Source organism: Notamacropus eugenii, chromosome 3, assembly GCF_028372415.1.
Source record: "Notamacropus eugenii isolate mMacEug1 chromosome 3, mMacEug1.pri_v2, whole genome shotgun sequence".
Classification (NCBI taxonomy): Eukaryota; Metazoa; Chordata; class Mammalia; order Diprotodontia; family Macropodidae; genus Notamacropus; species Notamacropus eugenii.
The window spans coordinates 363,565,455-363,586,667 of NC_092874.1; the positions used below are offsets into that span (position 1 = coordinate 363,565,455).

The following is a 21,213-nucleotide window of genomic DNA, read 5'->3' on the forward strand; positions in this document are numbered from 1 at the left end:
TGACACAACAATACCACTACTAGGTCTATTTTCAAAGATGATTAGGGAAAAAGGAAAAGAATCTGTATGTTCTAACATGTTTATAGCAACTCTCTTTATAGTGTCAAAGAACTGAAAATTATGGGGATGCCTGTGAATTGGGGAATGGCTGAAGAAGCTGTGGTATATGACTGTGATAATATACTACTGTTCTGTGAAAAATGATGAGCTCATGATCTTGGAAAAACATAGAAAGATTTGCACATAATAATGAAGAGCAAATGAGCAGAATCAAGAGAATGGTGTATACAATAACAGCAAAATTTTTAAGAACAACTTTGAGTGAGTAAGTCATTTTGATTACTACAAATACCCAAATTAAGCGTAAAGGGCATGTGAAGGAGGAGGCTATCTGTATCCAAAGAAAGAACTGACATATATATGTGTAGAATGTATGTATAGGATGATTTTATATACATGTACATTTTTGGGTCTAATGGCACCTATCTACAGGATGAATGGTGAGGAGAGAAGAAAAAAGGTGGAAAAAAAAAACAAATTTCATGATAACTTTTTATTTATCTAAAAAGAATAGTAAATTGTACATAAAAGATTTGAAGTTTCATGTGTAATTATCTTACTTTAGATGGAGCCAAGATGGAGAATGAGAGCACAGATTCACCTTATCTCTACCACAAATTCCATCAGATACCTCTAAAAACAGAATCTGAAAAAATGTTAGAGTGGCAGAATTAACTAGGAGACAGTGTGGCAGATTCCCTGCCCAGGACAGCCCAGAAGGTCAACAGGTGTGAAGGAGCACAGAGTACAAAGGCTGCACCAGTGCAGTCCCCACCACAGTGGAGCACAGCATGAACTACCAAGGAATACTGAAACAGAAGCAGCACTGTGGATTCTCAAACATATGAACGTGGGACAAGAGTTCAGCAGAACTGAGTGAAAGACAAGTGCAGAGCCCCAGATAACAGCAGCAGCCACTCCTGAAACTATTAGCCCACAGATTAACATATGAAAATCACCTACCTGAACGTCTGAGAGCCAAGATGGTGGAGCAAACTGTAAGTACTCTCATCTTTCCCTTCTTAAACTTGAAAAACCTAGAGAATACTGCCCCAGGAAAAATCCTAGAACAGTGGTATCAGCTGAAGTGGTTAACAGTCTCTCAGCTTAGGAGGCTAGGGAGATCTTCAAGGAAAGTCCCTCTTGCTGTGGCTGAAGGGGACTAGTGCAGGACTGGAGTTATTGAAGACAGGCCCACCTCAGAGAAACAGAAGGAGAAATCCTAATCTCAGACAAAGCAAAAGCAGAAATAGATCTAATCAAAAGGGATAAGAAAAGAAACTATATCCTGCTCAAAAGCACCATAGACAATGAAGCAATATCATTATAAAACATATATGCTGTAAGTAGTATAGCATCCAAATTCTTAGAGGAGAAGTTAAGGGAGTTATAGGAAGAAATAGACAGCCAAACTCTATTAGTGGGGGACCTCAGTCTCTCCCTCTCTGAACTTGATAAATCTAACTTCAGAATGAACAAGAAAGAAGTGAAAAGAACTCTGGATAAGGTAGATATAATAGACCTCTGGAAAATGAATGGAGATAGAAGGAAACACATGTTTTTCTCAGTGGTACATAGGACATAACAAATCAATTGACTGTGTACTAGGGCATAAAAACCCTCACAATTCAGTGTGGAAAGGCAGGCATAGTCAATGCATCCTTTTCAGATCATAATTCAATAAAAATTATATATAAAAAAGGGTCATGGAAAGATAGATCAAAAATTAACTGGAAACTAAATAACCTAATCCTAAGGAATGAGTGGGTTAAACAACAAATCATAGAAACAATCAACAACTTCATTCAAGAGAATGACTGTAAGGGGCCCAGAGGGTCCCAGGGGGTGCAAGTCAGAGGCAAAGCCTGTTCCCGTGGGAACGGTGCTGATGCACACCCTGGAAGAAGCTCCGTGTGACCCTGGAACCTGATGTTCCTGCAGATACCAATGTCCTGTACAGTAAAGTTACAAGTGAGCCTGGGAACCCAGAACTAGCTGCAGGAACAAGATAAGCTTCCTTCCTTACTGCAGGTATAAGGATGTGGAATAGTCATGAGATGGTGAAGTAATGGGATGAGCTCAGAATGTATGTGATTGGTGGATCAGCCTTTATAAACCCTAACCCTCAGCTGAATAAAGAGTTGTTGCCTGGATCATCTTGTCTCCGGTCTCCTTCCTTCAGGGCCCACAGGTTAGAGGCCCGTGGGTCAGGGGGATCCAGGGGGCTCAGGCCCTGACCCCGAGCAAATGACAATAATGAGACAGCCTACCAAAACTTATGGGATGCAGCAAAAGAAGTTCTTAGGGGAAGTTTTATATCATTGAATAAATAGAGAAAGAGGAAATCCATGAATAAAATAGAGAAAGAGGCAATCAATGAATTGGACATGTAAATAAAAAAGCTAGAAAAAGAACAAATTGAATATCTCCAAGTAAATACCAAATTAGAAACATTGAAAACCAAAGAAGAGATTATTGCAACTGAAATTAAGAAAACTATTGAAACAATAAATAAAACTAAGAGTTAGTTTTATGAAAGAAACAATAAAATTGATAAACCTTTGGTCACCTTGATTTTTAAAAAAAGAAAGAAAACCAAATTAGCATACCAAAAATGGAAACGGTGAACTCCCCTCAAATGAGGACAAAATTAAAACAATAATTAGAAATTACTTTGCCCAAGTGTATGCACATAAATTTGGCAATGTGATTGAAATAGATGAATATTTTTAAAAAAAATATAAATGCCCACATTAACAGAAGAGGTAGTAAAATGCTTAAATAACCTCATCTCAGAAAAGGAAATTGAACAAGCTATCAATGAACTCCCTAGGAAATAATCTCTAGGTCCAGAAGGATTTATGAGTGAATTCTATCAAACATTGGAAGTACAGTGAATTCCAATACAATTTGGGAAAATTGGCGAAGTCCTGACAAGTTCTTTTTATGATACAAATATGGTTGTGATGTTTAAACCAGAAGGAGCCAAAACAGAGAAGGAAAATTACAAACCAATTTCTCTAATAAATAAGGATGCAAAAATTTTAAATAAAATATTAGCAAAAAGATTACAGCAACTTATCAAAAGTCAGGTAAGATTTATACCAGTGATGCAAGGCTGGTTCAATATTAGGAAAGCTATCAGCATTATTGATCATATTAGCAACAAAAGTAACAGAAACCATTTGGTTATCTCAATAGATGCAGAAAAAGATTTTGACAAAATACAACACCTATTCCTATCAAAAATAATGGAGAGCATAGGAACAAATTGAGTCTTCCTCAAAATAGTAAGTAGTATCTACCTAAAACCATCGGCAAGCATTATATGTAATGGAAACAAGCTAGATGCATTTCCAATAAGATCAGGGATGAAACTTGAATGTCCATTATCAATTTTTACAACTAGTGTCTGTGATGAAGGCCTCATTTCTAAAATATATAAAGACCTGAATCAAATTTACAAGAATACAAGTCATTCCCCAATTGATAAATGGTCAAAGAACATGAAAAGTCAGTTTTCAGAGGAAGAAATTAAAGCTATCTGTAGTCATATGAAAAATGCTCTAAATCCCTATTGATTAGAGAGATGTAAATTGGAACAACTCTGAGGTACTATATCACACATGTCAGATTGGCTAACAAGACAAAACAGGAAGACAATGAATGTTGGAGGAGATGTGGTAGAATTGGAAGGCTAATTCATGTTGGTGGAGCTGTGAACTGATCCAACCATTCTGGAGATCAGTGGGAACTATGCTCAAAGGGCTATAAAAAATGTTCATACTCTTTGACCCAGCAATATCACTTCTAGGGCTATATCCCAAAGAGATCATAAAAATGGGAAAAGGTCCCACATGTACAAAAATGTTTGTAACAGCTCTCTTTGTGGTAGCCAAGAACTGAAAATCAAGGGAATGCCCGTCAATTGGTTGAACAAGTTGAACAATGTGAATGTTATAGAATACTATCTTGCTATGAGAAATGATGAACTGTCAGACTTCAGAAAAGCCTGGAAAGACTTATATGAACTGATGCTGAGTGAAATGAGCAGAACCAGGAGAACATTATACAATGCAACAGCCACAGTGTATGAGGACTGTTTCTGATTGACTTAGCCCTTCACAGCAATGCAAGAACCTAAAATATTCCCAAAGGACTCCTAAGGTAAAGCGCCATCAACATCCAGACAAAGAACTATGGAGTCAGTATGCAGAAAGAAGCAGACTATTTTCTTTTGTTATGTTTTGGTTTGGTTTAGTTTTTCTCATGGTTTCTTCCATTCATTTTAATTCTTCTATTCAACATGACTAATGTGAAAATGTGTTTTAATATATATGTAAGTGTAGAACCCATATAAGATGACATACTGTCTTGGGGAGGGAACAGGGAGTGAAGAGGAGAAAATTTAAAAATTATGGAAATGATTGTTGAAACCCCAAAACAAATAAAATAATTAAATTAAAAAAGATAGAGACAACTTCCTAGTGGTAGTTAGCAGAAGGCTAACTGGGAGTTGTTTGGATGGGGCAGAAGTATGGTGAATTGTGGTCATACCTGTTTATCATTCCCACAGATTGCTTCATATTCTCATGAAGTTTACCCTTCAGCCTCCTGAGAGAAGATAAGAGAAGCTTTATTATGTTATGGAAATGCTTGCTTTATTTCATAAATTTAAAACAAAGTAAATTTTAAAAATTTTAAAAATTTGTAATCATAATCTGGTGGGAAAAAAACAATAAAACTTTGAGTTTAGAATAGGGAACTGTGTTTGAGTCTGGATTTCATCATTTATTAGTGGCCATGTGACTTTGGGAGTAAGTCACATAACTTCTCAGACAATATTTCCTTATAAATGGAGACAGATGCTTTCATTTTCTCCTACATAGTGTGGCTATGGGAAGCACAAAACAAGGTATGTGAACACATCACATGAACATATACTATTATAATAAAGTGCTCTGAACTAATCAAGTTACTTGCATTAAAAGTCCAGAGTGGTGTTTTTTGTTTTAATTTTTTCCCCAGGATCTGGATTGTCTCCTGAAATTGTGTCTAGGCATATCAATTATTATAATATTATAATATAGCAAGTTATTCATGAAATAAAATGAGAAGCAATTTTCTGGTCTGTGTCTAACCCTTTTCTCACTTCATCTCTATTTAACAGCATATCCCCAAAGGTTTATTTAGTTTTGTTATTTAAAAGTAGAGATATAAGTGAATTTATTCATTCAGGTTTTTTTTTAAAGAGCTGAGATGGCTAGTCAAAGTTAGTTCCTTCTGTTCTTAGTGTTTCTAGCCTAACATCTTGTTTTGTACTTTAAGATTAAACTTTCTTGCAGGAAAATAATTTTCATAGCTTGAAGGACTTTTCATAACAGGACAAAGCATTGGTAATTGCTTTTTTAAAAATTAATTTCAAGTACAGTAGATAACAAGAGTAAATTTTCAAACATGGTATATAACTAATTGTTGTTGGTTTCTTACCTGGATATTTACTATAATTCAAGGCTAAACTGAGCTTTCTTTACCCTAACGTTCCATTCTGATGACAGTTAGATGACATAATGGATAGAGAGTTGGGTCTGAAGTCAGGAAGATTTGAGTCGACATCTGACTTCAGATGCTTGCTATGTGACCTTGGATAAATCACTTAACCATTGCTTCTTTTTCCTCAACTGTAAAATGGAGTTAATAGCACCCTTTTCTCAGGATTGTTAGAAGAATCAAATGAAATATTGTTTATAATTAAAAGTCCCCAGCACAATGCCTGGCACATAGTAAGTGGTACATAAAAACTTTTTGTTATTCTTCTTGTTAATTAATATTGTTATTATTATGACTGATTATGGAATGAACAGTTTCTAAATGCTGGGTCACACAAATGATTTCAAGAAAGACGTCAAGTCCAGGCCAGCTGGTGGCTTATGTCTATCCTATAAGGACTAGACACATTTTGGTCTGGAAGGCTCCTCACATGACTATTTTTCACCTTGTATTTTTTTGGCCACAACAGTTCATGAACCAATCATGAAAATAATCAAGGAATCACAAAATCTCAAATGTGGGAAGGATCTTAGTCCAACTAATTCTAATCAAGCTTCCTTTCACAGCTTCTCAATAAGTAATCATTTACCCATTGCTTAAATATGTCAAGTGAGGGAAAACCTACTGTCTCCTAAGATTGCCTGGTCTTCTTTTGGATAGTTCTAATTATTACACAATTTTTCCACGTATCAAGACTAAATCAGTTAAATAGCAGCTTCTATTCATTGCTCCTAATTCTGCTCTCTGTGGCTGATCAGGATAAATATACTAAGTTAGGGAGGTGTTGTGCTCTTTGTCAGTGACAGGAGTATCTGCACTGATGAAATCACAACTATTTTATGTATTAAAATAATTTGTAGTGGGAAAGAGGAAGTCAAGGTAAGGAACATTAGACTTGAACCAAGGGTACTCTTTACACTTCTCACTATTTTTGCCTTTTGAAAATTTCTTCTTATAGGATTTAAGTTATAAGGGGATATGAAAAGCAGATTAAAGTTTTTTTTAATATATGTGTGTGTGTGTGTGTGTGTGTGTGCAAGAGAGAGAGAGAGAGAGAGAGAGAGAGAGAGAGAGAGAGAGAGAAGAGGGAGAGAGATGAAGCTAGTGTATATACTCACAACAGAGGTCCCATGGACTCCAGAATATAGCATATTTAAATTAATAAAATAAAATTCATGACACTGCAAAGGAAATAAAGTATACTAAAGATGTCTCTTTTCCTACTGAAGCTAAAATCTAGATCCTAGGTTAAGAACTCATATTGAGTAAAACAGAAGTTTGAACAAACTTATTTCAGATTAGAACTACGGATACATTCAGATAAAAGATTATGAAAAACAACCTCATCTTTCAGAATATAAAAGATATATAATAAATATTTTGGAGTTGTAATATTTTGGAGACTGTAAGAACAGCAAAAGCGGGCAGGGATATCTTCAGAATAAGCAAATATAGTCAATGCTATTGACAAAGAGGAAAAAGACCAGTAACAAGAAAGGTATATGTGACATTGCCCTGAAGGAAATCAGGTCATTCTTTTTTTTCTGCCTTTTTAAAATTTATATTAATACATTTCTATGGAAGAAAACATGGCATAATACAATAAAAATGATGACTGTACATGAAACTGTAAATCTACTATGTACAACGTGCTACTCCTTTCATATATAAAACAAAATTATCATTTGCCTTTCTTTTTTTCTCCTTTTCTTCTATCATCCACCCACCCCTCCCTAGAGATGGCTACCATTAGACACACACACACACACACACACACACATACACACACACACACATATAAATAAAATCATTCCATACCACTTTTTCTCAGGATATAGATAGTGTCTTTCATCATATGTTCTTCAGTTAATTTGAGTACTCAAACAATTTATTTACTCAGTCATTCTTAAAATAATCTTGCTGTTACTGTATACAGTGTTGTCTTGGTTCTGCTCATTTTGCTTTTCTTTATTTCATGCAAATATTTACATATTTTTCTAAGATCACGGAGTTCATCATTTTTACAGCACTGTAGTATTCCATCACAATCATATACCACAATTTATTCAACCATTCCTCAATGGGAATATAGAGAAGTGGAGAAAGAAATCAATATTTCATAATCCTACCAGGAGTGAGGAACCTGAAGCCTCGAGTCCATATGTGGCCTTCTAGGTCCATGACTGAGGCCTTTGGACAGAGTCCAAGTTTTGTAGATTTAAGGGGATTTGTTCTGTGAAGCTTGGATTCTGTCAAAAGGCTGCTCTTGAGGACCTAGAAGGCCACAGATTCCCCACTGCTGCAACTCTCAACTACTGGAGCAAGAAAGATTTTTTAAGGCTGCCAAGCTGTGCAACTATTTTCAAAGAAACAAATTGCATGTAACAGAATTATTTTTCTCTGTACTTGAAATCTCCTTGAACAATCATCCCTAAAAAGCCTTGTCCTTTGATATTTGGCTTCATGAAACTCTGCTCTTTCCTGAGGAGATGTTTGAACTTTAGCAGAGTGCCACTGCTAACCATGTGTCTGTCTGTCTCTTTGTGTCTTTCTGTCTATATCTCTTTCTCTGTGTCTCTGTCTTTCTGTGTCTGTCTCTTCATGTCTCTGTCTCTGTCTCTCTCTCTTGTTCCTCCTCTTCTGTCTCTCTACATCTATTTCCTTCCTTCCTTCCTTTCTTCTTTCCTTATTGGTTCCAAAACCTTAAACCCAGTGCACTCTGAAGCCCATGGGCTGGACAACAATGAGTCCCTGCTGAAGCTCCACTTAATGGCTACTTTAGAGAGATTATCACTAGTAACAGTTTCTCATGACTTAGTTATCTTTCTTTTGTTCATTAAAAGGGCCATTCCCTGACTACTTCTTAAAGAAACCTATTCACTCAATGGGCTTTCCCTCCCTCTAAGTGAGTACCTGAAAAGGTCAACCTAAAAAGGTCAAGCTCTCCTATCACATCCTGGGCCAACTCCAGTCATCCTGATGAATATCTGGTCACTGGACCCAGATGGTTCAGGGAGAGAAAGTGAGCTTGGTGACCTTGCACAGCTCTCCTTCACTCAAAACAGTCAAGTGCAAGTCATGTCATCATTTCTCTGATGTCATGGTCCTCTTCGAAAATGAAGGATGAACACAGACAGATCTCTGTCTATCTGTGTCTGTCCATCCATTTCTTTTTGTCTCTCTCTTTCTCCTACTCTGTGCTGCCTTGCTCTAAATCTGGGACCCACAGCTCTGTTGTGCAGCATCTAGCCTCTTCTTCCAGCTTTCTTCTGCCTCCTTCTCCTCACTCTGCCCATTTCCCTTCTGTTTAATAGTCAAAGGTAGGTCTCAGTAGAAAATGGTTAAAACTGGTCAAGAGTTAGGGAACTCATATGAAGCCCTGGCCTTATAGCTACTATAATGAAGAAATGCACAAAATAATAACCTTTTCCCCAACAGCCTCATGTACTACTTTGTCCTGTCCTATGATCTGTGATAACTCATGAAGTCTAAAACAGCAAGGCCAGGCCAGAGCTAAGTCACTCAGGAAACTAACACATCTGCTTACCTCATGGTATTAGTCACTCATTTTCTAGGATAATAAGAACACAAATTAAAAAGCAATTTCTTCACTAGCTGAGCATTGTGAAAGAAGGAGTATGATTGGCTTCTAAGAGTTTGGGGGAACAATTTAATTGCGTTACTTGAGACTCAGTTAAATAAACAATTCGTTATAATTACAAAAGATACCCTGTAAAGACAGGGATCTGACCACTGGTAACTTTCTGGATGTTCAGCTCCAAACTTTAGCAAGTCAGAGACCCAGTAGAGACAGGACATGAATTTGACATTAAAATTACTGTCAAAGGGTTGAATGTGACTTGAATGTTTATAGGTCCAACGGCCTTGCTGTAATCTTACAGAAGACTGGATGATTTTGAAATGCAATTTTCCCACCCCACCACTAATCAGCCCTTTAGCTCCTCTCCAGCCCTATCTACCAATTATATCATTGTCACACAAGTACTGAAGTCATAACTCACTCATTTAACAGTTTAGCAAGTATGTTTGGGAAGTTTTTTAAAAAAGGGAGCCTAAAAATGCAAAAATAAGATCCAAAATTATAGAGCATTTCTAGCTTTGCAGAGAACTGAATTTGAAGTGAGAAGACCTAGATTCTAACTCCAGTTCTGTTGCTTAAGTGATTTTTAGTTGTTATTTCTCTCTTCATTTGAGTTTCCTCATCAGTTAAAGCAGGAGGTTGGGCTTCTCTAGATCTCTATGGCCCCTTATAATTGTAAATCCTATGAGCCAATGAAATTGTCAAACATAATTTTGTGACATAGGGAAGTTTTAACAACTGATATCTGAGCTCATACTCTCCTCACACCAGCATCAGAAGGAAGATTCCAAGGACAGCCTGAAGGAAATAAAAAAATGTATTTAATAAACTTTTACTAAGCACTTATCATTTAAACATGATGTTAAGTAATAGGAATACAAGCATGAAAAATTATGGTACTTCTCTCTGGCCAGGAGGAGGGCATGCTGAGGATGAAGTTTTGCTGACCTCAAAGAAAATTCCTTTAGTTTTAATCCACATAGTGCCTTCCCCTATTATTAGAGAGTATACATTTCACTGATCATAAGAAGTGAGTAAGGAGAGTTGTAATCTATGAAATTCAATTCAGGAAGCTGAAGGAACAAGATAAGAATGAATGGAAGAAGGTAGTACAAATATGTTAACATGAAAGACCTCCCTACTTTGAAACTATCTTGTGACCTTAATGAAATTGAAAAATTTGTCAGCCTCAATTTCCTCATCTGCAAAATAAGGAGGTTTAAGTATCACAGAATCGCAGAATTTGAGAACTGGAAAGGACCTCAGGAGCCATCTGATCTATTCTGTGCATGAAAGAAATTTCCACTAGAATATGCCCAACTGACCAGGCAGCTTCTACTTAAAGACTTCCAGGAAGAGAAATCAACTACTCCTCCCAAAAGTTCTTATCATTAAGAAGATTTTTTTCCCCTGATGTCAAGACAAAATTAGCCTCTTTGAAACTTCCACCCACTAGTGCTGGTGCTGCTTGCTGGGGCTAAACAGGACAAGTGTAAACAGTCCTCTGACATGAACAGTTCATATATTTGAAGACAGAAGTCATTCCCCACTCCATTCTGCTGGAATAAATGATGCATAAGTACTTATTTAAGTACTATCTATTAAACATTTTTATTTATTAAGCACTTACTATGTTCCAAGTACTGTGCTAAGAACTGAGAATACAAACTCAAAACCCTTACTGTCGAGGAGCTCATATTCTGATGGGAAAATGCCAGGCCTAGAGGCCTGAGGGCTACCCGAGTCTTACCTTACCTGTCCCAGGTCTTCAGTTGGCCAAACCGGATAAACGTATGAGAGAAGAGACTTTCCGGAGTCGAACAAGGGTTAGGCTTTATTCAGGGTCCTGGTTACATGTGCAGGGGGAGCTCTTCCTTAGGAGGGAGAGAGAAATCTCCCAAGGAGGCAAAGATCTTACGGTAAGAGATTGGAAGTAGAAGTGTAAGTGGGGAGAGAGGGGGAGGGGAGAGCGAAGAGAGGAAAAACGGAGCCTTCTGTCCTGTCAGGGCCCCTCCGCGCTAAGAGCACCTTCAGGCTTTCCTGACCCTAATTAAGCTCTCTGGCCGTGTAGTTTGCTCCTGAATACCGTGCCTGTTAGATAACAATAGGTGTGCCCAGATCCGGGACAGTCTCGAGGGCGGGGATGCTCCTCCCATCATGTTTCTCACGGGAAGAGGCGGAAATACACAAGATAGCTTGGTCTCACTCCTCGATTCCCTGGTGTTTCATGGGGGGCCTCATGAGAACTCTAAGATTTAGAAGTTCCCACCTTTACTCGCCCGAGACTGTCCACATGGAATTGAGCTTCCACCCCCAACAGGAAAAGATGACATAAATAGAAGAGTTCAACTGCACAGCTGATGGAAAGGCCCCAATTCCTAACGGGTGCAACAACAAGGTGGATAGCAAGGTCCAATAGTCCTTGGGCATTAATAGTCCTTAGGGCATTAATAAGTCTGCCCTAAAGGGGAGGAGTTCTGGAGGAGAGCACCAGTAAGAAGGAAGGAGTGGATCCAAGGGTATCCTGGGAAATAGTTAAAAAATGTCTTTCTAAGGGACACATTTTTAAGTTAAATTTGCAATAATAACATCTATTTAGTCAACAAACCAACAAAACAATAAAATTTATTCATGATTCATAGCTTCTGCAAACATCACAGTATAAAGGACCAGACTGAAATTTTAACAACCTACTCTGGAGAAACTGTTTGAGCTGATTCCAGCACACCCCTGAGTATCATGGTAGAGCTATGATCCAGGGTTCCCTCCACATGTAAAGATAAAGAAGGGGAAAATGTAAAGCAAGGAAGGAAAAATAGAGCTAGATAAGGTTAGGGTGGGCTGTGAGGTGAGAAAATCCTCTCAGTATCCTAATGAGGCCTGGAAGCAAAAAGTAGGTGGCAGGGTGGTCTTCCTTAGCACCACTTCTGACTAGACCCCTCTAGGAAGCACTATAGATTTTTCTTCTGCAAGCTAACCATCCCTGGTTCATTCAAAGGATCCTCATACAATATGGACTTGCCCTCCTGGATGTAATCTGCTCTGTGCTATTTAACTTTTCAATGGCCTTCAGAAACTGTGGAGTTCACAGTTGAAAACGATGAGTTCTGAAGATGACAAAGTAATGAGACACTGTCACTTCCGTATTGCTGGAAGTTATACCTCTCCAAATGTATCACAAAATCTCATCAGCTTTTTTGGCTGCCACATCATGTGGTTTGCAGTCTACCAAAGTCCTAATCAGAGAAGCTTCTGTCTGAATTTATAAGATCCTTTCTGATAAGCAAAGTCTGTGATTGGACTCTGAAATTTAGAGCCAAGACTGCAGAGTTGAATTTTCAATTTTTAAAAAATTCCATTTTCCATAATCTGATTTCTTTCAGGCTCCAGCAACTAGTTAGACAATATCACATAGAATCTAAGTAGTATTTTTGAAGATGATAATATACCAGAAAGCACTCTGTTGAAGAAAAGAGCAATCCACTCCCATGTACTCAACACACATAAGTGAGTAAAAGATAGAGAGACAAAGACTGATAACACTATCTAAATAGCACAACTATTTGTTTAAAAAAACTGTCAATGAATAAATGGAAAAAACATTTATTGAGTACACATAATGTACAAAGTATTGTACTAAGTATTAAAGATAGAAATAGAAAAGCAAGGGTCCCTTTTGTTAAGAAACCAATATGCTAATTGGGGAAACAAATAAAATATGGCTTTAGCCATAAGTCAAATAAAAGATCCCATGTATTTTAGAGAGTAACAGCAAAGGAAATGCTAATTTATCTTATGTAATGTCATTTACTTTGCAAGCAAAAAATGTTATTGTTACATGCTATTGTCAAAATCAAATCATTTCTGATGCTGAAACATTTGACAGTGCCAAGGACTTTAGAAGCAAGAACTTTCTTTTTCAGGTCTTTAATGGTATGCATGTACTTGTAGGCTGAAGAGTTTCCGCAGAACAAGTTGCCATTCATCGCCACCAAGGTTGCTTTCCTAGATGATGATTACAGGGACTGCAGTGATAGCAGGAAAGTGATAAAGAAGATAGTTCTATTCCTAAGGCTCTTAGGCTTTGTGTTAATAGTTGATGTTGGCAATGGCAAGGATGATGGGCCTTCTTTTTATAGTGATTGTTCCCCACAATTGTGATACTGAGGCTTAGACTGGAAGAAGCCAGTGCCAGTAGCTGGGGGAGGGCGCTAATTTTCCCAGGGTTCTTGGCTTCAGGGTCCTACATTATTTCTATTAGAACTTGAGGGAAGATGGCGGCCACCTGGTGACAGTGGTTGATTTGTTTGGCACATGCTACCCTCCTAACCTCAGCATCTGTCATGCTTCAGCTATGTTGAAGCTATCCTGATCATTAACATAAAAAAGAAGCTTTGTAAACTACTGAAAGAATGCCATACGATTCATGCATATAAAAGTTCACCAAAAGTCCATTCACATTGTAAACCAATATCTCAAGCGCAACAGGAAATTTTTTAAATTTTTTACTTGGTTCTCTAATGAAGCTATGTTTGAACTTTTCTGCATGAATCAAAGGAGAAAGATTTCACAATGGAAGAACTAGAAGTATAACCTGGTATTCTTACCTACTGTTCCCCAGGTAAGAACATTAGTGTAGACTTTTCCTTCTCTGTGACACTGAACGTGAATTCACTCTTGGTTGGAGTTCAGTTTTTGATACATGCTATTTCTATTTTAAGAGCATGGTATCAGTGGACATCTGATTATCTTTTTCATATACATTGCCTTTAACTTCCTTTTCTTTATCTTCAGTACAAAACAAATATACTGTCCATGCTAAATCCTTTATCAAGTTCAAGTTTCATGTTCACATAATCTTATAAACCAGGGAGGGAGGTATGAAAGGAAGGTAGAAGCAAAAATACTAAACACAATGCTTCCATCTTCATGGAGTCTAATTGGTACTTCATATATGTGAAGAATTAACATTATATGACAATTATATGACATGTTGGATAATATACGGCATTAAATATCAATAAAATTCATTTATGGGAATTAAGAAGAGATGAAGTTAGTATTGGCTCTTGGAAATGGTTGGGAAATATATCGTTAAGCAGTAGATATTAAAGGATAGTTAAAATTTGGACAAGAGGATAGTTCAGTGACAAGACTATAGCACGAGCAAAGGCTGGAATGTTCAGGATAGATTTATATTGTGTGGCATAGGGAATGAGAAGAAATAAGGTTGGAAAGGGGCTAAGGCAAGCTTGAAGGGGATTTTTAGTTGTAGGCTGAGGAGTTTAGATTTTATTTTGCAGGCACCATGGAGCACTGGTTTTGAGAAGAGAATATGATGAATATATTGTTTCAGAAAACAATCTAGCAGCAACACAACAGACTATAATTGATAGAGATTGACTAGAGACAAAGAAACCAGTAGTAGGTATGTGCCTAAGCATCAAAGCAAGCAGGAAAGAAAAGGAAGAGATGTTTGCGAAAGATTTCACAGGAAGAAATTTCTCTAAGCATTAAGAGAAATAGGACTTTAAAAGAAAGGTAGCAATCAAAAATGAACCCCAATCCTCCAATCTTTGTAAAGGTAGATTGGAGGTACCATTTACAAAAATGGGGAAATTGAAGAAAGGTGTTTGGGAATAAAGATGAGAAATTTGACATGTCTTAATCAACAGAGACTTTCAAAAGGTGACTGACTCCCTTCGCAAAATATAGCAGTGATAATAAAATCATTCTCTTTGATTTTCATGACAAAGATGGTGATGAGATTTCCAAATTAAGGAACAATTATTCCATCACCCAAAATATGACTATTTTTCCTGTCCTTGTCTTTCTTTCATCTTAATTTACCCATGTAGCTTAATGAGTGCATTCACTCGCTGACTTTACAGACTTTTTTTTCTGTTGCATTTCCCATTAACGTTTTTTCCTCTTAATCATTGTCATATTGGTGAAATCTTGCCTGTAAAGCATTTTGACAAGGATGAATCCCATTTACCTACAATATTGCACACTATTATTGCAGCCTGATGAGTATGCTCAGAGAATAATGGGGCTTAGGGTTTTGTTGCGGTTTTCAGTACAGCTGAGCCTCAATTTTTTTCTTTGACATTAAATTATGTTGAATTTTTAAGTCTCTTTCAATATAACTCTTGGAATAATGATGCAATTAAACTCTCCATTTCATCTTTTTTTCCTATGCTTTTTCCTTCACTGCATCTTATCAACTCCACTGAAGTCCTAAAACTAGTATCTTTGGATTCTAAAAGACTTTGCCACTGATACCTATAACCCAATCCTAGCAAACTGGAAATTCTTTGAGTAGTGTCCCAGCAGTGGTCAAAATGGTTGCCTTCTGAGGATTAACCTAGCCAAGTTCAGAGTGGGTCATTACTAGAAAGTAGCCACCATGCAATAATTTTTTTCTGACACAGCAGCTCAAAAACCATGAATATAAGGATCATGAACTACATGAATGAAGAAAGTTTATACCCTGAAAAAATCAGAGATCACTGAACTATTCAAGAAGTGAATTGTCTGTCAATCTCCCACATTCAGAATACCTTTTCCTAACTTTGACTACAAATGGTATTCTTTTAACCAGATGGTATCATAAGGCATGAGGTGGTTATTATTGTTGTTGCTGTTATTGTACATATATATGTGTATATTTTATATAAATATATATACACATATGAGCTGTTGATGTTGTTAAGTCATTCAACTATGTCCAATTCTTCATGACCCCATGGAGTTTTCTTGGCAAAGATTCTAAAGTGGTTTGCCATTTCTTTCTCCAGTGAATTTAAAGCAAAGAGAGGTTAAGTGGGTTGCCCAAAGTCCCACAGCAGTTAAGTATCTGAGGATGGATTTGAACTCATGTCTTCCTGACTCCAGGCCCAGCATTCTCTCGACTGAGCACCTAGATGTCTCAAGCTACCATGGCCCTAACTTATTGTTTAGACTTTTGCAATGGCCTCCAAATCGACTTTCTTGCCTCCATTCTCTCTCTTTTACAATCCATCCTCTACATGTCTGTAAAATTCATATTCTTAAAGCACAGATACTCTCTAATGGCTCTAGGATATCATATAAATTCTTCTTTTCAGCTTTGCAAGCCCTTCACAACTCGGTACCAGCCTAACTATAGGCATATTGAACATTAGTGTCTTTTATACACTGTAAATTCAAGTGAAACTGGTCTTCAGATTTTTCCACCTATGTGACCTTCCATGCCTTTGTCTAGAGCTTATCCTTCTGCATACTAGTTCCACACTTCTGCATTGTAGAATATTGAGCAACCTTCAAAGGTCATATCAAAGTTCTATCTCCTATGGATCTACCCTATTATCTCTAGCAGCTAGCATTCTTTCCAGTCCAAAATTACTTTGCATCTACTTTGCATATATCTTGTGATTTACTTTTAGTCTTCTGTCTACTTTCTTCAATACAATGTAAGTTCCATGAAGGCAGTTTTGGTTTTGTATACCCAATGCCTCGCATAGTGATTGACTAGTAAGTGTTTAAATCTTAATGAATAAATAAATGAAAAGTCCCAGTTATATCCTCTAGAACTATATGTAACATGTAAAATCGTTCTTAACAATCCTTCAAATATTTAAAGATAGTGATCCATCTTTTCCTTCCATCTCTTTTTTCTAGGCAGACCATCCACTGTTCTTTTAACCAATCTCCAAGGAATTGGAGAACCCCAAGAAGTTGAAGAGAAAAGCACACTTAGTCCAACTGTGACACTTTGGTGCACTAGAAAATACTGGATCTGAAGGCCAAATGCTGCTAATTATATGATCTTAGATAACTCCCACGTCTTTGGGACACAATTTGTTTATTCGTAAATGTAAGGAGTTGGGCTAGAAGATTCTTAATGTCCTTTATTCTTAAGTCCTATCAACTATGATCTAGATGCCAAAGCCTAGTAGAATATTTTTCTCAGACTTGTGCTTACATAATCAATTTTCGTTCCCAATATTCCAATTTTACCAGGTTCTTTGGAGGTAATTTAATGCTTAACAAAATTCAGGAAAGTTAAAGAGAGCATAAACCTTTGGATAGTTATAGTCTTCCAATTAGCTAAACTAATGAAGTAGATGTTTATATTAGAAATGTGGGCAAATTCATGCAGTAATTGTCAAATCTATTTTTAAATATCTCCAAATAAAGAAAATATGTCAAGAAAATGTTGAAAATATTTAAAAATAATTAAAGGGGAAAATTACTTCCCCATAAACTAAACTTATTCCAAATTAAGTACATCCTTAATAATACAAACCCAAGACACTGAAAGTAACTAATTGGTCTTCTTGGTAGAAAATATGAAATCTATTATATGATCTTATTCATGTAAATATATTATATAAAATATGCTATGTCAGATTTTTCTTTATGTGGATAATAGTATATAGTGACAATCTATAATGGTGATGGAATAGTAAAAACAATTTCTCCTAAATGATGCTCCATCTTTTAAAAAATGTTTAAAAGACAAATGGTTACTGCTTGGTAATTAACACACATATTTTTCTGTCTTCATATGTTTATATATACACACAACGTTATCACATGGGCATATGCATATTTATACATGTCTCTACATATGCATGGAAATATATACATATATGAGTTTTCTGTCAAAACTATGGCACTTAACTTGGGGACATGGTTATGTGTGGCATATCTGGGTGTGCATGTGTTGAGCACACTGGTAGTTGGGGAGCATCCTATGTAGTGATTTGTTCTTAGACTTAGAAATTTTGGAAGTTTCATCCTAGTCAAGGTGAATGCATTTTTTTCTTCTCTCTCAAGGTATCATCTGGTGTTCTAGTTTTTGATATGCCTAAATTTAATTGGACCTTAGTTAGTCATGATTAATCTTGGTGGCATTACCAAGAAAACTCATAGCTATGAATTTTAAATGGGAGAGAGGAATTAGAACTTTTATTAAGTAACTTACTTCTTATATAAATGGGCTATTCCTGGCAGAGGTGGGGCACCTGTGGTCTCAAGACCACATGTGGCCTTCTAGGTCCTTTCGTGCAGCCTTTTGACTGAGTGCAAATTTTACAGAACAAATCAGAAGAGGATCTCTTCTGTGAGGTTTGGATTCAGTCAACAGGCCACACTTGAGGACCTAAAGGGCTACATGTGTTCTCAAGGTGGCAGGTTCTCCCTCTCTGAGGTTTCATCTCTGTAAGCGCTCTTTACTAAAGAAGATTTTTATTGATTTTTTAAAGGTATTGATCTTTTAATATTATTTTTACCATTCCTGTTTATATTTTGAGTTACAAATTCTTTCCTTCTGAAGGCACTGAGAAAGCAAGTGATATGATACCAATTATTCATGCGAAGTCATGCAAAAATGCTTCCATATTAGCCATGTTGCAAAAAAGCAGGAAAACAATGAAGTTTAAAAAATATGCTTCAATGTAAACTCAGAATTCATCAGCTCCCTCTCTGTCTCTGTCTCTCTGTCTCTCTCTCTCTCTGTAAGTGGACAGTGTTTTTCATCATAGGTCCTTTATAACTGTCTTGGATAGTTGTCTTGAACAGAGCAGTTAAATCTTTCACAGATGTTCATCAGTACAATACTGATATGACTATGTACAAAGTTCTTGGTTCTGCTTGCTTCACTTTGCATGAGTTGAGATGTTTTTTTTTTTGTCTGTTTGCTTAACTTGTCCTTCTCATCATTTCTTGTAGCACAAAAGTTTTACATCACGTACCACAACTTATTCAGCTGTTCCCCAACTGATGGGCACCCCCTCAATTTCCAATTCTTTGCCACCACAAAAAGAGCTATTGTAAATAATTTTTTATATACAGAAATGTTTCCTTTTTCTGTGATCATTTTGTGATACAGAGCTAGAAGTGTCATTACTGGGTAAAAGTGTATGCCAAGTTTTATACACTTTGGACATAGTTCCAAATTGTTCTCCAGAATAGTTTGACCAATTCACAATTCTGCCAACAGGGCATTAATATCACCATTTTCCACATCACCTCTAGAATTTATAATTTCCTTTTTCTATAATATTAGCCAAATTGATAGGTATAAACAGACACTTCAAATTTGTTTTAATTTGCATTCCCTAATTATTACTAATATAGAGTATTTTATGTGACTTTGATTTCTCCTTCTGAAAGCTACTTGTTTATATCACTAGAACATGTATCACTTTGGGAATGGCTCTTATTCTTATAAATTGACTCAGTTTCCTATATCTTTGAAAGGCAAGGTCTTTTCCAGAGAAATTTTCTGTAAAAATTTCCCCATTTCTTTATTTCATTATAATTTTGGCACATTGGTTTGTGTAAAAGCTTTTATAATTTCATGTAATCAAAATTATCCATTTTTACCTTTTGTGATCACCTCTATGTTTTGTTTGGTCATAAACTATTCCCTGATGCATTTATCTGACAGGTACAGTCCTCCATGATCCCCTAATTTACTTATGATATTATCCTTTTATGTTTGAATCATATCCATTTTGATGCTATTTTTGCTACGTGGTATGAGATGTTGGTCTATGCTGTCATTCTGCCAAACTGCATTCCGTCTTTCCCCAACAATTTTTCTTAAATGGTGAGTTCTTGATGTCAAAGCTTGGATCTTTAGATTTATCAAACATTACGAGTGTTTATTGTCTGCCTAATCATCACTCTGTTTCTTAGTCAGTACCAAATTGTTTTGATGATTACCACTTTGTAATATAGTTTGAAATTTGATATTGCTAGACCTTCTTCCTTCACATTTTTTCCATTGATTCCCTTGATATTTTTTATCTTTTGTTCTTTCAGATGAATTTTGTTGTTGGTTTTTTTTTAACTTTATGAAATAATTATTTGGTAGCTTTGATTCATTTGGTACTGGATAAGTAAATTGATTTAGATAGAATTATCATTTTGTCTTACTCTACCCATGAGTAATGAATATTTCTCCAGTTGCTTAGATCTTTTTTTATTTGTCTGAAAAGCATTTTGTAATTGTGTTCATAGTATCTGCATTTTCCTTGATGGGTACAATTTCAAGTATTGTATACTATCTTCAGTTATTTTAAAATGAATTTCTCTTTCCATCACTTTCTGCTAAGTTTTGTTGGTAGTATATAACAATGCTGATGATTCATGCACATTTATTTTACATGCCGAACCTGTGTTATAGGTTTTGTTTCAACAATTTTTTAGTTGATTCTCTAGGGTTCTCTAAGTGTACCATTATATCATCCCCAAAGAGTGGTAGTTTTATTTCTCCATTGCCTATTTTTTCATTCAATTTCTTTACCTTGACTTATTGTTACAGCTAGCATTTCAAGTACAATATTGAACAATGATGCTCATGATGGACATCATTTCTTCATTTCTGATTTTATTGGGAATGCTTCTAGTTTATTGCCATTATAAATAATTCTTGCTCATGGTTTTAGGTAGGTACTACAGATCATTTTAAGAAAGTTTCCATTTATTCCTATACTTTGTAGCATTTTTAATAAGAATGAGTGTTGTACTTTGGCAAAAGGTTTTTTCCATAATCACATGGCTTTTGTTGTTTTTGTTATTGACATGGTCAATGTTGATTACAGTTTTTCTAATATTCAACCAGGCCTGCATTTCTGGTATAAACTTTACCTGGTCATAGAATGTGATCATTTTGATATACTGCTATAATTTTCCTGCTAATATTTTGTTTAAAATTTATTTAAATTTCTTCCTATTTATTATGGAAATTATCATGGTTCAGTTATAAAAAATCATATTTATGACATAAAAGGAAGGATAGGACTCTTTCTTTACCTATTTTTCAAATAGTTTAAGTAGTATTAGGATTAATTATTCCCTAAATGAAGGGCAGAATTCACTTATAAAATCATTTGATTTTTACAGAATTCATCCACAAATCCATTTTTGGCTTATTAAATTCCTTTTTCTAAGTTGACATTATCTTAGTATTCTACTTCTTCTTCTGTTAATCTGAGAAATTTATGTTT

General features: G+C 36.0%; 1 long non-coding RNA gene across 1 annotated transcript in view; it reads left to right on the forward strand.

The window, feature by feature from the left end:
* Nucleotides 1–648: 648 nt before the first annotated feature.
* LOC140496941 (uncharacterized) overlaps nucleotides 649–21,213 on the forward strand; it is a 77,328-nt gene continuing 56,763 nt past the window's right edge. Inside the window, exon 1 of the long non-coding RNA XR_011964456.1 lies at nucleotides 649–1,058. This is a non-coding gene — a long non-coding RNA (uncharacterized lncRNA). The remainder of the gene's footprint in view (nucleotides 1,059–21,213) is intronic.